The 17,585-nt window shown below is 41.2% G+C and overlaps 1 protein-coding gene across 2 annotated transcripts in view; it reads left to right on the top strand.

Moving 5' to 3' along the window:
* The window catches only part of grid2 (glutamate receptor, ionotropic, delta 2), a 1,108,967-nt gene that overhangs the window by 114,960 nt on the left and 976,422 nt on the right, over positions 1-17,585 (top strand). The window lies entirely within an intron of this gene.

Below are 17,585 nucleotides of genomic sequence, written 5' to 3'. Positions count from 1 at the left end.
TCAACAACATCCTTCTGAACCGCCGGTCAGATAAGCATCCACATCAGTGGTCTCTCCTAGGCCAGGAATTTCCAGCATTAAGTGCCAAGTTATATTCAGTAGAGTACATCGTTTCCATTGCCAATGCCAGATTCCTGAACCAAATGCTCTGTTCTTCTTGGTTTGACTTGTTATTATTACCAAATGAACTGAGATACCATGATAAGCTTTTATTTGAATGTCATCCAGGCAGGTCATTCTGTACGTAAGTATAATGAGGTAGTGAAGAGAAAAGAACAACAAAATGCCGAATAAAGTGTATCATCTTCAGGGAGTGCAATACAAGTAAACGATAAGGTGCAAGGTCATAATGTGTTATATGTGAGCTCAGAAGTCCATCATATTATACAAGGAAACTATTCAATTGTGTTAAGCACAAGAGATTCTGCAGATACTGGAAATCCAGAGCAACACACACAAAAATGCAGGAGCAGCTCAGGAGGTTAGGTAGCGTCTATGGAAATGAATGAATAGTTGATATATTGGGCAGAGTCTAAATCTTCAGGCCTGGAAAGGAAGGGCAAAACTGCCAGAATAAAAAGAGGAGGTTAAGGAGAACTAGCTGGAAGATGATAGGTGAAGCCAGGTGGGTGGGAAAGGTAAAGGACTGAAGAAGAAGGAATCTGATAGGAAAGAAGAGTGGACATGGGAGAAAGGGGAGAAGGAGAGGTTGGTGTTGAGAAGAGGTAAAAGGCCAGAGTGGAGAATAGAAAATGATCTAAATGGGAGTGGGAAGAAACTACTGGGAGGAGAAATCAATCTGGAGGCTTCCCAGATGGAATATGAAGTGTTGCTCCTCCACTTGAGAGTGGCCTCATCTTGGCAAAAGAAGAGGCCATGGACCAACATATTGGAATGGGAATCGGAACTGGAATTAAAATGTTTTGGCCACTGGGGAATTCTGCTTGTAGCAGATAGAGCAGAGGTGCTCAATAAAGTGGTTCCCCAGTTTACACCAGGTTTTACCATTGTAGATGAGGCTGCATTGGAAGCACCAGATATAGAGACAACCCCAGCAGATTCACAGGTGAAGCATTGCCTCATCTAGAAGAACTTTTTGGGGCCCAGAATGGACGCAGAGGAGGAGGTAAATGGGCAAGTGTAGCATTTTGGCTGCTTGCAGGGGTATGTGTCAGGTGGAACATTTGTGGGGAGGGATAAGTGAACAGGGGAATCACAGAAAGCAAAGAGCAGAAGGGGAGGTAAAGATGTGTTTGGTGATAGGATACCATTGAAGATAGCAGAATTTGTGGAGAATCATGTTTTGGTTGTAGAGGCTCATGGGGTGGTAGGTGAGGACAAGAGAAATGTTATCCCTGTTAAGGTAGTGGGAAGATGGGGTGAGCATGGATGTCCTGGAAATGGAGGACATTTCCCACCCACCTGGCTTCACCTATCATCTTATAGCTAGCCCCACTTCCCATTCCCTTTTTTTGTATTCTGGTGTCTTCCCCATTTATTTCCAATCCTGAAAATGGGTCTTGCTCAAAACATCGACTGTTTGTTCATTTCCATAGATGCTGCCTGACATGCTGAGTTCCTACAGAATATTGTGTATGTACCTCTGCATTCAATTGTCTTATAGTAATGGGGTTGAAATTGTCCTTAGGCCTGGTGGTAAGTGGTAAGTACTTACAGGCCTTTGTATCTTCTGCTTATGGAAGGGGGTGAAGACCGAATGTCCGGTGTTATTGATCATGCAGGCTAATTTACTGAGGCAGTGGGAAATGTTGATAGAGTCTACATAGGAGGGGCTGGCATGATTGACTGGGATGTGTGTGTGTGTGTGTGTGTGTGTGTGTGTGTGTGTGTGTGTGTGTGTGTGTGTGTGTGTGTGTGTGTGTGTGTGTGTGTGTGTGTGTGTGTGTGTGTGTGTGTGTGTGTGTGGTGAGAGAAAGAGGACAAACTGATGATACATACACTTATAAACTAGAAGCTTTCAGCCATCTAAGGATGAATGATAAAATATTTAATGTGGACCTGAGGGAAAACTTCTTCATTAAGAGGGTGGTGTGAGTATGAAATAAGCTGCAAGCAGAAGTGGTAGATGCAAGTTTGATTACAACATTTATGAGAGTTTTGGATAAGTATATGAATGGGAGTGGTAGAGGGCTATGGCCCAGGTGCAATGTCAAAGATACTAGGCAGAATACAGTTCAGTATGGCATAGATGGGCTGAAGGGCAAACAGAGGTGAAGCAATCTTTCGGGGCAGATCTGGACCCCTCATGGTATCTAACATCTGTGTGTCATTTGGCTGTGAGAAGTGCAGATTGTTCCGGGAAGTGTCGGCTTAGTTTGGGATTCTTCCATGGATTTACATTGTGAAATACAGTATTCCATGTTAAGCTGCAGGAGAAAGAAGCAGTGAGCTATAAATAATAATCACTTAAGGTTTATCCAACAATTGTCTCTTTTCCATTAGAGCAGTCTTTCTGTTTTTATGCTCCATTTAAGGATTTTTTTTGCCAACTGCTACAGTCTGTTCTCCAGAATGCTAAAGACAGTTCTTTGTGCTTGCTCTGGGAGCTCTCATGGACAATAGGGAAGCATATTAATACACAAGTGGCTGATGAATTCACAATCTGCAGAGCAGGCAGTATTGATACTATTGTCTGAGTCCACACCTGCTGAGTTATCCACAGTCTCACTTCCCTGATCTAATAAAATGTCAGGAGCTAGAGTTTGCTTCCAGGCATTGCTAAGAAATCAAATTAATTTCAGCCATTTCTTAATACTCCCACCAATTCTGAATTTTGGATTATCTCACCAGCATTCAATTTTCTGTGATGGGTTGTGGTAAATATTTCATTATACAAGACTGGCTAGGAAATTTAGCATGATTTAAGATTGTAATGAACAGTGCACTCACCTTCTTTTACTGAAACTGCAATCTATATTTTTCCCATCATTCTTTATTTCTTTGTTTCCTTTTAGTTCTTCCAAATACTTTCCCTCTACTGTCTCTTTTTCCTGTTTTTCTGTCCATTTCTTTACATTCCTGTCCAGTTCGGTTTCTCCTGTCCTCCGATCTCCTGTTAATCTTCTCTCCCTGAACTATTCCCTTTTAATCTCCTTCCCTCCTTCTGCTGGTCCTCTCCAAAATCCTCTTTTGTCCTCTCCTATGCTGCTTTCCTTTTCTCTCTCTCTCTCACTACTCCTTTTGTTTTCCTCTTCTCTTTATTTCCCCTTCTCTTTATTCTTCATTCTCTTCCTCTCTTTCTCCCCTCCCCATAACTAAATAGCCTAATTGACTGCTGCCACTGTAAATAAAATGCTTAGCATATAGCTATTCAGAAACATAAATATATTTAAGGAAGAGAACCATTATAAGCTTCTGAACCTGACATTTCCAAAGTCAGGCATTGATATGCTTTCTAGCAGTTGGCCTTATTTATCTAAAGCAGTATTTTTTTCAGCAGGTCCGGTAGCATAGAGAGCACAACTGAGTTGATGTTTCTGATTAAAGTTTACTTAGATGTAAACTCTATGGCTCCACAGATGTTGCCTGACCTGTTGAGCATTTATTTTTACATTACTTTTTTACTTCCCATCTGTTTTCAAAACAAACCATTTGTCGCAACATTTCAGTTATCTGCAAATGGCACTTCACATTTTGTTTCTGAGAGTATATTGCTTTTTTTTCTGTGGCTATGAATAAATATTTAATCCTGCACAGAAGTCATAAGTTATTGCACTGATTTTTAATAGTTTTACATGCACTGAAATTTTAATAAGGAAATCAATTAATGACTCTTTGGCTGTGCTTCTTTAAGTCTCTGATGTTGGATTTTGCATCATATTTTTGTGACATTATTCATAACCAAGGAAAGAATTAATTTTGTTAGTATGGGTAATGACATCTCAGTAATGAAGATTTTCTTCGTGCCTTATTTATAAGGGATTATAAAACTTGTACAAAGAGTTTATGGACAATTTAGTGATAGAATATAGGAAAGTTTGTGTGTTCCTTTCTTTACTCTCAGACTTGATTGCTGCTTGAGGTTGAAAAGATGTTGACTGAATACTAATGTTTTCAGTCTGTGTTCTATGTTGAACTGTTTTTTTTTTGCAGAATTATGCACAGCCAGCCCTTGTTTCAGCTTGCAGTAAACTATTTTTTAAATTGATCATAAAGGAGATACAGTACTTCAAGGGTCAGTCACAACTATCTTTCTGCAGAAACATGTAACTAAAGTTCATCTGGTTCCATCTGCCTTTCCCTTCTCCCTAATGGTTTCCATTATCACCTTTATTTATCAGATTTTAGCACAAGCAGCCTTTGTACTCTTTATCATCGTCCAGTGACTGTCTCCACCTTGAGGAAAGGGCATGTCTTGGGTGATTGGAGCCCCTAATAATGGATGCCGCCTTTCTGAGGCATCGCCTCAGTCCACCACTCTCTTACATTAGCTGTTTCCTCTCTCCTCCCTCAGTCTTGATGCAGGATTTGGATGTGATACCAACAATTCCTCCCCCCCCCCCCCCCCCACAGATGCTGCTCCTCCAGTAGATTGCTTGTTGCTACAAATTCCAACATCTGCACTCTCTTGTGTCTCTGACTAAAGTCTGCTTTTGTTATCCACATCTCTCAGCAATCGTAAGGGAGAGATTGCACTGTGAAATCTTGCAAAATTGAACAAACTAGTCATTCCTTTTTTATATTCTGTTTCTTAGCCAATCAGCACTTTCAGAGCCATGTGTCAGCACTAAACGCACTTCCTTTTGTCAGCAATACTAACCATGTAAACAGGCCTTGAGTACAAAAGTTGAGATGTTATAGCTGTACGAGAAGATGGTGACAGTGTTTGGAGTATTGTATGTAGTTCTGGTTGCCTGAGATGTCATTAGCTGGAGAAGTTGCAGAAAGGATTCACAAGGATGTTACAGAGATTGGAGGGCTTATGCTATAAAGAGAAATTGATTACATACAGGAGGTGGAGAGGTGTCCTTGAGGGTTGTAGATAATGTGAATGGTCTCAGACTTTTTTCCAGAGTAGGGGAGTCTAAAACTACAGTGCATATTTATGTTAGGGAAGTGTTATGACCAAAGGAAAAAAAAATGGCTGGAGTCCCTTAGCACTTTAGTGCAAGGGTGTTTATAGGGTGTGTCCAAAATCAAACTTACAAATATTAGCAGAAATAGTGAAAAGTAAACTGCCAATCACAGGTTCAAGATGAGTGAGTAAAAAGGTTAGTGATCCATGGGACTATGTTTCTCACATAGACTGAGGGATATATGGAGTGAGCTGCCAGAAGAGCAGAGAGGGGTACAATAACAATGTTGAAATCACATTTAGACAGATACTTGGGAAGAGGTTAGAGTAATATAGGCCAACAATAGGGAAGTAGGGCTAGCTCTTCAGCTCATGTTCTTGATGTTTATTGCATATTTATTTATTATTATTTCCTTTCTTTTTCTTTTTGTATTTGCACGATCACTTTTTTTTGCACGTCAGTTGTTGTCTACCATGTTGTTTGTAGTCACTGATTCTATACTGTTTCCTATATTTACCGTGATTGCCTGCAAAAAAATTAATCTCTGGATTGTTTTTGGTGACATATATGTACTTTAATAGTAAATTTAATTCGATCTTTGAACTGAAACAGGTAACTTAGTTGGTGTGGAGAGCTTATTTCGATTCAATACGTCTCTGTAACTATTACTCTATTTGGAACAAGTCTCAAACTACAGACAGAATTTGTATTGCATCCTTGATTGTAGCAGGACCCCTTCAGCTCCCTCAGTGGCAGTGGCATTGGCAGAATAAGTGAAAAAGCCATTTTAGAAATCAGCAGCAATGCCATCAGTACAACAAGTGAGAACTGGGCACTAATACGAAGTCATTTTGAAAATGCGCCACAGTTGAAAGATTAGGCCATGTCCATGAACTCTACTTATGTTCAAAGTATCTTGACTTCAAGAATGTCCTGCCATAAAGTCCAACATTTGCACTAGAAAAATACTATTCTGAGGTCTGTGTTTTCAGTGTATGGTTGTTTATGAGTATAGGTTACTAGCTATCTTTCTGAGATGGTGATACCTCAGTCTAAAATTCAATGTTTCCATCATAAGTATTCCAGCATTTTAAACTGGAGGCAATTATCAAGCCATTGTTCATTGCCAGTGCTAGTTGCAAAAGCAATAGAACATAGATCAGTACAGCACATTAACATTTGACCATGATATCTGCGGAGAACATGCTAACGAATTAAAATAACTCTCTTCTCTATGTACATGATCCATATCCCTTTTCTAGCATATTCATGTACTAACAGCCTTTTAAACACTATTGTGTCTCCTTCCACCCTACTTTCAGCAGCCTTTTACAGGCACGCACCACTCTGTAAAAAATATACAACCCATCTGACGCATCTCCTTTCAACTTTCCCCCTGTAGTTTACAGTTTGTTTTTTGACTGACTGAGTGAACTGGTGCTTCTGCTGTCTCAGAGGGAACTTGGAGGAGTAGAGAGAGAGGTTGGGAATGGAGCATGCAGCCTAATAACCGAGTGCAAACCCATGATCAGCTCCAATTCTTGACCGACTTATTGATTAAAGTGTCGAGCAAGAATGTAATCAACTTGGGAAGAGAGGTGAAGGCGACCATCTGCCTGCAGGTGACCAGTCACCCTTTCCCACATGCTCTCTGTGGCTGGAGGATGGTGCAGGAGTCTTGAATGTTTTTCATTGAATGGGATCCCTGGTGTTTCTTTGTTTCAGGGCTGTGTATGGAAAGTCAAATATCAGGGTTGAATACTACATATATGTTTTGATAATAATGTACTTTGAACTTTGACTGTGCAATGAATGTTGGTGCCAGATGGGGTGCTTTGAATATCTCAGAAATTGCTGATCTCTTGCAGTTTGCACACACAAGGCACTGTAAGCAAGAGTTTACAGTGAATGGTGGCGAAAACAAAAATAAAATCCAGTGAGTGGCAGTTCTGTGGGTGAAAATGACTTGTTAATAGGTGAATCAGTAACTCAAAGAACCATGCATTACAATAGTGGTGTGCAGAAAAGTATCTCTGAATGTAGAACACGTTAAACCTTGAAACAAATGGGTTAATGAAGTACCTAATAAAGTGGCCACTGAGTGTATGCCTCATTACATAATTTGTCAAAGGCTAGAATAACTTTTGAACACAACATATATTTGTATCAAGATTGGCATGTGTGCTTTTTCTACCTTCCAGCTGAATCCAGATCCCTACCAGGCTGGAGCTTCAATTGTATTCATCTGTAAAAGCAAACAATTTCTCTGCCACTCTACTTTCCAATGCGAGAAGGCTTCAGTAAACACAGATAATTCAAACAGTCTGTGGGGAGTGTCATCTTTAAAGTGTCAGATTAAATGGAGGCTCCATCTACACTCTCTGGAATATACAGATGATCCCTTGCATTTTACTAATAATTCAATTAATATTTAATAATCATCTGGTTCTTATCCTTTTTGTGATTTTTTGTTGTATTTCTTATAATAATCTTCGTGCTTCAAAATTACTTGATCTTTGTACTCTGAGACATTTTAAAGGGTGTGAAAGGCACTATAAAAATGCAAGCCTTTCATTTCTTTCCTGGAGCTGCTTGGTAAATGGCTGCCTCTGCCTTTCCAATGCTTTGTCTACACTAATTTCACTTAATCATATGCTATTTAATGTCATACCTAATTTACAAGATAATAAATTTACAAACAAAATGCTGGAGGAACTCAGCAGGCCAGGCAGCATCCATGGAGAAGAGTACGGGTGATGTTTTGGGCCAAGACCCTTCATTGGGACTGGAGGAAAAAAAGATGAGGAGTCAGAGTAAGGAGGTGGAGGGAGGGAACAGAGAAACACAAGGTGATTGGTGAAACTGGGAGGTAGGTAGAGAGGTGAAGTAAGGAGTTGGGAAGTTTATTGGTGAAAGAGATACAGAGCTGGAGGAGAGGGGGATCTGACAGGAGAGGACAGAAGGCCATGGAAGAAAGAAGAAGTGGAGGAAAACCAGAGGGTGGTGATGGAAAGGTGAGGAGATAAGCTGAGAGAGGGACATAAGAATGGGGAATGATGTAGGAGGGTGGGGCAGGGGAGAGAGCATAACCCTGGATGTTCAAAAAATCGATATTCATGCCATCAGGTTGGAGGCTACCCAAATGGAATACGAGGTGTTGCTCCTCCAACCTGAGTGTGGCTTCATCACGACAGTAGAGGAAGCCATGGATTGACATGTTGGAATGGGAATGGGAAATGGAATTAAAACGGGTAGCCACTGGGATATCTCACTCTTTTTGGTGGATGAAGCATAGGTGCTCGGCAAAGTGGTCTAACAATTTATGTTGTATCTCACTGATATATAGGAGGCCACACTGGCAGCACTGAATCAGATGATCCCAACAGACTCACAGGTGAAATATCACCTCACCCAAAAGGACTTTTTGGGGCGCTGAAGGGTAGTGAGGGAGGAGGTGTAGGGGTAGGTATTGCACTTGTTCCACTTGCAAGGATAAGTGCCAACAGCGATGTCAATGGGGAGGGACAAATGGACAAAGAATTTGCGTAGAGAGTGATCCCTGTGGAAAGCAGAAATTAGGGGGGGGGCGGGGGGGTTGGAAAGATGTGCTCGGCGGTGGGATCCCTTTGGAGGTGGCGGAAAATACGGAGAAGGCAGGTGGGGTGAGGACAAGAGGCACATACCTCTGGTGGGGCAGCAGGACGATGCGGTGAGAGCAAATGTGTGCACGAAATGGAAGAGACGAGATTGAAGGCAGTGTTGATGGAGGAAAGGAAGCCCCTTTCTTTGAAGAAGGAAGATATATAACCATATAACAATTACAGCACGGAAACAGGCCATCTCGGCCCTTCTAGTCCTTGCCGAACGCTTACTCTCACCTAGTCCCACTGACCCGCACTCAGCCCATAACCCTCCATTCCTTTCCTGTCCATATACCTATCCAATTTTACTTTAAATGACAATACCGAACATGCCTCTACCACTTCTACTGGAAGCTCATTCCACACAGCTACTACTCTCTGAGTAAAGAAATTCCTCCTCGTGTTACCCTTAAACTTTTGCCCCCTAACTCTCAACTCATGTCCTCTTGTTTGAATCTTCCCTACTCTCAATGGAAAAAGCCTATCCACGTCAACTCTATCTATCCCCCTCATAATTTTAAATACCTCTATCAAGTCCGCCCTCAACCTTCTACACTCCAAAGAATAAAGGCCTAACTTATCTCCTTTGTTCTGGAATGAAAAGCCTCATCCTCAGAGCCGATGCAGCGGAGATGGAGGAATTGAGAGGGGATGGCATTTTTATAAGTACAAGGGTGACTCTTCATGTGGAGTCTGTTAGAGTCATCAACTGTATCTAGTGCTCCCAGTCTGTCCTCCTTTATATTGGTGAGACCCAACCTAAATTGGGAGACCACATTGCCGAGCACCTATGCTCTGTCCACCATAAGAAGCGGGATCTCCCAGTGGCTACGCATTTTAATGCCACTTTCCATTTCCATTCCAACATGTCAGTCCATGGCCTCCTCCACTGTCATGATAAGGTTGGAGGAGCAACACCTTATGCTCTGTCTGGGTAGCCTCCAACCTGATGGCAATAACATCAATTTCTCAAACTTCCGGTAATGCTCCCCAGCCACCTCACCATTTCCCTCTCTCAGCTTATTTCCTTACCTGCCCATCACCTTCCTCGGGTGCTACTCGTCCTTTCTTCCATCGCCTTTTATTCTCTCCTGTTACATCTCCCTTCTCCCACCCTGTACCTCTTTTACCAATCAACTTCCCAGCTCTTTACTTCACCCCACCCCTCCCATTTCACCTTGTGTTTCTCCCTTCCTTCCCCTCACCTCCTAACTCTGACACCTCACCTTTTTTTCTTCAGTCCTGATGAAGATTTTTGGCCCAAAACTTTGATCATACACTTTTCCATTGATGCTGCCTGGCCTGCTGAGTTCCTTCAGCATTTTGTGTGTGTGTGTTGCTTGGATTTCCAGTATATGCAGATTTTCTCTTGTTTGTAAATTTACAAGATTAGTTTCTTTGCCTTGGTTTGGCCATGGTGTGGCAGAACCCGCAATCTCGAAGGGGGCATGAGAAGGCCTTGGCATGTAGAATTAAGGAGAACCCCAAGACATTCTATGCATATGTGAAGAATAAGAGGATGACGAGAACGAAGGTGACCACTAAAGGATAAAGAGGGCAACATGTGTCTGGAGGCGGAGGAGGTTGGGGAGGTCCTAAATGAATACTTTGCTTCAGTATTCACAAGTGAAAAGGATCTTGATCAGGATGAGGTCGAAGAAGAGTGGGCCAGTGTGCTGGACAATGTGGAGATTAAGGAAGAAGAAGTGCTGGATCTTCTTAAAAACATTAAGATTGATAAATCCCCAGGGCTGGATATGATACACCCCAGGTTGTTGTGGGAATTGTGAGAAGAGATCGCAGGAGCATTAGCTATGATCTTTGAATCCTCTTTGGCTGCAGGGGAAGTGCCGGTGGACTGGAGAATGGCAAATGTAGTTCCCTTGTTTAAAAAAGGTAATAGGGAGAAACCTGGGAACTATAGACCGGTGAGTCTTACGTTAGTGGTATGCAAACTACTGGAAAGGATGCTTAAGGATAGGATCTACGAGCATTTGGAGAAGTACAGTCTACACATGGATAGTCAACATGGCTTTGTGAAGGGAAGATCGTGCCTCACGAGCCTGATTGAGTTTTTTGAAGAGGTAACAAAAGAAATTGATGAGGGTAGGGCAGTGGATGTGGTCTACATGGACTTTAGCAAAGCTTTTGACAAGGTCCCTCATGAGAGACTCATCCAGAAAGTCATGAGGCATGGGGTAAGTGGAATCTTGGCTGTTTGGATAAAAAATTGGCTTAAAGGAAGAAAGCAGAGGGTAGTTGTGGAAGGAAAGTATTCTGCCTGGAGGTCGGTGACTAGTGGAGTACTGCAGGGATCTGTCCTGGGACCCCTGCTATTTGTGATTTTTATAAATGACCTGGATGCAGAGGTGGAAGGATGGGTGAGTAAGTTTGCAGATGACACGAAGATTGGAGGAGTTGTGGATGGAGCTATAGGTTGTCAAAAGTTACAAAAGGATATAGACAGGCTGTAGAGATGGGCAGAAAAATGGCAGATGGAATTCAATCCGGACAAGTGTGAGGTGATGCATTTTGGAAGGACAAACCAGAAGACTGAGTACAGGATTAATGGTCAGTTACTTAAGAGTGTGGATGAACAAAGGGACCTTGGGGTTCAAATCCATACATCCCTCAAGGTCTCTGCACAGGTTGATAGGGTAGTTAAGAAGGCCTATGGGTTGCTAGGCTCCATTAACAAGGGGATTGAGTTTAAGAGTAGAGAAATCATGTTGCAACTCTACAAATCACTGGTGAGACCGCACTTAGAGTATTGTGTTCAATTCTGGTCACCTCATTATAGGAAGGATGTGGAAGCTATGGAGAGAGTGCAGAGGAGATTTACCAGGATGTTGCCTGGTTTGGAGAACAAGTCATATGAAGCAAGGTTAGCAGAGCTGGGACTTTTCTCTTTGGAGCGTAGAAAAATGAGAGGGAACTTGATAGAGGTCTACAAGATTATGAGAGGCATAGATAGGGGTGGATAGTCAGTACCTGTTTCTCAGGGCACCAGTAGCAAACACCAGAGGGCATAGGTACAAAATTAAAGGAGGGAAGTTTAAGGGAGACTTCAGGGGTAAGTTTTTACACAGAGGGTTGCGAGTGACTGGAATGATTTGCCAGGGATGGCGATGGAGGCTAAAACATTAGGGGTATTTAAGAGCCTCTTGGACAGGCACATGGATGAAAGAAAAATAGAGAGTTATGTGGTAGTGTGGGTTTAGTGCTTTTTTTAAAGGATTATATGGATCAGCACAACATGGAGGGCTGAAGAGCCTGTACTGTGCCGTAGTGTTCTATGGTTCTAACCAATAACACCTTTTTATGCATATTGTCTTTTACTAGAAGAAATCATCTTGAAGTGTCATAGTGGCATTGTTATGCATTTTTTTTTACAATGATCTACCTGAGCAATTTCTGGGCAGTTGCCTGCATCCTTGGGTTCAAAGATTGAAAGGGAGATTTGGGGAAAGGATTCTTGCTGTGGAAGCTGGATACCTGAAAGAACTGGTAGGACTTTCAGAAATAGGGAGAGAAAAAGCAGGTGTGGGACTTGGTCTGTGTTTTGCATGTCTTCAAATTTAGGAAGTTTTGTGAATGGTTGTCAGTAAAAAATAGTTTATTATTTAATTGGCATCAGTACAAAAATAGCTTTGGAGAAATTAATGGGGTTGAAAATTCATTAATCCTCAGGACCTGATCACTTACTCCCGAGTTTTTGTAAAACATATCTGGGGAGAAAGTAGCTGCAATGGTTGGTACCTTCCAAAATTCCTTACATTCAAGAATAGTTCTCACAAATTGTAAGGTAAGAGATGTACCACCCCCCCCCCCATTTAAGAAAGGAAGGAGAGATAAATGGGGAACTGTATGAGTGTGCAAGAGACATCAAGAGAGAAGATGTCAGAGAATTATTTTGCTCTCTGTCTTGCCATTTGTTAGTTTGGTTATTGATATTGCACACATGTAAATTATGTATGATTAATGTTAATATATCAAGGAAATGGTAACAGGACATATAACAAATAGTAAAATTGGGCAGGGTGAACATGGACTTATGAAAAGAAAATCGTAATTGATGAATGCAGCGTTTTCTTGAGGCTGTAGGTGGCAAACGGATAAGAGCAAATAAGTGCAACTTTTGGACTTTCAGAAGATCTCCATTAAGGTATCATGCAAGGGATTATGAAAAAAAATGAGGAAACATGGGATTGGGGCAATTTACAGGTGTGGGCCGGGGATTAGTTATGGCAGTGATCAGAGACTGGGATTAAAGGTGTCATTTTGGGGGCAGGGGAATTGCGATGAGTGGGGTACCACAGAGAAAAGTGCTAAACTGTTCACAATTTACATCAGTGATTTGGATGAGCAGACCACATGGCTGGATAAGAAGCTGGATAGCACTGTTGGTTGTGAAGATACTCTACTGGGATATAAACAGGGTTCATCAATTGCTGAAAATGTGACCAATGATATGTAATACAAAACAGCACAATTCAGAATTTATTTAAATCTTGCATCCATTCTTCAACATGAGGGAGTAAAAATCTTTGCGTTATGACTACGTCACCATTCAGTTTAAGCAAAAGTAGCAAAGTGGATATTTTGTAAGTTAGCTCAAAGTCTGTTTGTCCTTGAACATGAATCACTGAAAATTCATTTGCAGGTAGAGCAAACATTTTATTGTAATTATACAGAGCCTCAGTGAAGCCACGCCTAAGTATCGAGTACAGCCCACTCTCCTTCAGTAAAGGAGAAATTTGCATTACAGGGACGACAATGAACGCTCAGATTGATGCAAGGAATAGTGGGGTTTATTTTGCAGAGGAAGTTATAGAAGATTCAGCCTGAGGTTTCTATAGTTTAAAGAGTTTATAGAAGCTACAATGCTCCTACAAGTCTTGACAGGTTTGCTGTGGAGCTGATCCTACTCCAGGTGAGGATTTTTAGAACCAGAAGTGAGTACCGTATTTCAAAGTAATATGTGAAATGAGAAGACATTTCATTCAGATAGTAGCATACGTTTCACTTTCTATACTGGAAAATGCTATGAAGGAAAAGCCATTAAATATATTCAAGAAAAAGTTAAAAGTCAAAATTACTGTCCTATGTAAAAGTACATGTATGCACAGGTGCAATGAAAATCTTAATTGCCCATTTTACACAGAACAGATTGATAGTTCTTTTGATATTAAAGGGTATCAGTGGATATGGGGGGTAATGGAGGAAAGTGGTACTAGAGTAAAACTGTATTTAATGATAGAGCAGGAATAAACAGTGCCTCTAGTTATGTTTCTTTATTCTTATCGATGAGGATATGAATTGAGTAAAGAGGGGAGTTAGGTACCATTACTAAAATGGAAATGTTGGTTCTTACTATTCGGAAACACCACATCTATTGTATAAGCAGCAAGAATAAAATATTCCAGCAAGCTAAAATAACCAATGCGCATCACACACACAAAAATAATGCATGTCTGTTCTGTCTCATTTTGCTGTAAGGCAGACTGGAAGGTCTACTTTTGAATTTAATAGTACAGTTCATGTTGACTGGCTTTGGACAGTACTTTGCAATGTGTGTGACTAGTGCATTCTGCTTATAACCCTCTAGTGGGATGGTACTGTTTTTATCCCTGAATCAGAAAATTGTGGATTCAAGTCTGAAGGGGCATTTGATCAAAGTTTAGGCCCAACCCTGCAGTTCAGTACCAAGGATGTAGCACATTGTCAAAGCTGCTCTCTTTCAGATGGCACAGTTGTGATGTATCCGACTGCCTTAATGCATGGATGTAAAAGATAGGTCAAACCATTTTGAGAATATTTGGGGATTGTTTTTCCTGCTGCTTTAACCATCACTGATGTAGATTATTTGGATATTAAATCTTCAATGCGGCAAATGCACTTTCTAAATTACAAATATGCCTACTCTTCAACTGCATTTCCTTGGACATCTTGAATATAATGATTCAAAAGTTCATTTATTATCAAAGTATACAACTCTGAAATTCCTCTTCTCCAGATAGCCACAAAATCAAGAAGGAAAAGAACAGCAGCATGATCATCAACCCTGAAATCCCTGCTCTTCACACAAAAAAGAAGGAAACAAAAACAGAGGAGGCACATCGACACACAAATCCCACTCCCCCACACAGAAAACAACAAGAAAGAATGAGCAAAAAACACAGAATAAAAGAAAGACTGAACAATAGTCCACAGCCCAACCTGGGCAACATTCTCCCTTTACATAGCAGAATGATCTCACTCATGATAAAAAGGCAGGTTCTTTTCTACATAGCGGAGTGATCTCACCAGCGATAAAAAAGCAGTTTCCTCTCACTCTAGGAGAAAGATCTCACCAGTGATTAAAAGGCATTCTCCCTCTCCGGTAGCAGAGCGATCCCCCAGTGATAAAATGGTAGGCAGCTAGCGATTTTAATCTCCCTTGTCGTTTTAGTCAGTAAACAAGGGAAACTTTGATCAGTGAAATGGAGTCAAATTTCTCCTTTCAGCCTTCTCACCATGAGGTTCTCGCACACTGCCTCTGTGTTCTGAAATCCTCTTGGAGACTGCTGAGCGCTGACATACCCAAATGATCTTCAAACGGCAAATCACAGACTCCAATGTTCCCAAATCAAATTCAAGATGAAAACAAATGTAAAAGACATAATGGAAGTGAAACATATACTTTAATGATCCATCCAGAGATGTCGACTGAAGGAAAGGTGTACACTAGCACCATTTTGACCAGAGGTCATACATACTGAAAATATGCCCTGACTTCCTGTATATATAAAAATATGTTATGTCCACTATTTGTCTGGTTTTGTTCTGTGAGCCATTTCATTCTTAACTTCTACGTATGACTCAACACTGAGTGTATGTGTATGATTACAAGCAAAATAGGTAAAGGAGAATCGGTTGATGTTGTGTACTTGGATTTTCAGAAGGCCTTTTGACAAGATGCCGCACGATTCTGCCTAACAAATTATAAGCCCATGGTATTGCAGGAAAGATTCTAGCATGGATAAAGCAATGGCTAATTAGCAGGAGGGAAACAGTGGGAATAAAGGGAGCCTTTTCAGGTTGGCTGCTTGTGACTAGTGGTGTTCTATAGGATTCAGTGTTGGGACCAATTCTTTTTAGGTGATTTGGCTGATGGAATTCATGACTTTGCTGCAAAGTTTTCAGATGATACACAGATAGGTGGAGGGACAGGTAGTTTTGAGGAAGTAGAGACGATGCAGAATAACTTAGACAGATTAGGAGAATGGGCAAAGAAGTGGCAGATGGAATATAATGTTGGGAAGTGTATGGTCATGCACTTTGGTAGAAGCAATGAAAGGTTTGACTATTTTCTAAATGGAGAGAAAATGCAGAAATCTGAGGTGCATAGGGACTTGGGAGTCCTTGTGCAGAATTTCCTGAAGGTTAATTTGCAGGCTGAGTCTATGATGAGGAAGGCAAATGTGATGTTAGCATTTCTTTCCAATGGACTATAATATAAAAGCAAGAATGTAGCATTGAATCTTTATAAAGCACTGCTGAGTCCTCACTTGGAGGATTGTGAGCAGTTTTGAATGCCTTATCTTCAAAAGCATGTGCTCATGCTGGGGAGGGTTCAAAGCAAGTTCATGAAAATGATTCCAGGACTGAATAGCTTGCCATATGAAGAGCGTTTGAAGGCTCTGGGCCTGTATTCACTGAATTCAGAAGAGTGAGGGGTGACCTCATTGAAACCTATCGAATGGTGAAAGGCCTTGATTGAGAGGATGTGAAGAGAATGTTTCCTCTGGTGGAGGTTTCTAAGACCAGGGGACACAGATTCAGAATAGAGGGGCATCCTTTTAAAATGGAGATGAGGAGAAAGTTCTTTAGCCAGAGAGTGTGTGAATTTGTGGAATTCCTTGCCATGGGCAGCTGTGGAGGTCAAGTCTTTATGTATATTTAAGGCAGAGGTTGATAGATAATTGATTGATCAGTGCATGAAGGGTCATGGGGGAAAGTCAGGAGATTGGGGCTGAGTGGAAAATTGGGTCAGCCATGATAAACTGGCAGAGCAGAATCGATGGGCCAAATGGCCTAATTCTTCTATTATGAATTATGGTTCTATGATATTGCATTTAAGAGTGATAGTCATTCTTTGTTTTCAAGTCCAGCAATCTCTGGTTATCCTCATGTCTCTTATTAAGTTGTTCTTTATTGGTCTATTTTGTTTATTTGCCCAGGAGATGCGAACTTTGGCAATACCATTGTCTATTATCTGTCTGCTTTTGAGGCCCTGGTTAAGAGGAAAATGCAAATGCATCGCAGGTATAGGCATATAAGAATAAATGGGAGTATAGGAAGTGCACGAGAACACTTAAGAAAGAAATCAGGAGGGCTAAAGGAAAGGATGAGGTTGGCTAATTGAATTTTTTGCATCTGTATTTACTGAGAAAACAGACATAGAGTCTATAGAAGTGAGGCAAAGTGGCACCAACTTCATGGACCCTGTACAGGTTATAGAAGGAAGGTGTTTGCTGTCCTGAGGCAAATTAAGATGGATACATCCGCAGGGTCTGACAAGGTGTTTCGTTGGACCCTGCAGGAGGCATGTGCAAAAATTGACATGGCTCTCGCAGAGATATTTATTCATGCTTAGTGACAGGAGAAGCACCAGAGAATTGGAGGATAGTCAATGATGTTCTGCTGTTTTAAAAAGTCTCTAAAAATAAATCAGGAAATTATAGGTCGGTGAGCCTGTTATCAGTAGTGGGAAAATTAGAGGATCTTGAAATTCAACTACAGATTGGCAAATATGACGTTGAGGCCATCTCTGAAACTTGGCTGAAGGATGGCTGCCATTGGAGCTGAACGTCCAGGATATATGGTGTATCGGAAAGATAGGTTAGTAGGCAGAGGAGGTGGTGTG

Source organism: Hemitrygon akajei, chromosome 4, assembly GCF_048418815.1.
Source record: "Hemitrygon akajei chromosome 4, sHemAka1.3, whole genome shotgun sequence".
NCBI lineage: Eukaryota > Metazoa > Chordata > Chondrichthyes > Myliobatiformes > Dasyatidae > Hemitrygon > Hemitrygon akajei.
This window is presented reverse-complemented; position numbering and strand designations above follow the sequence as displayed.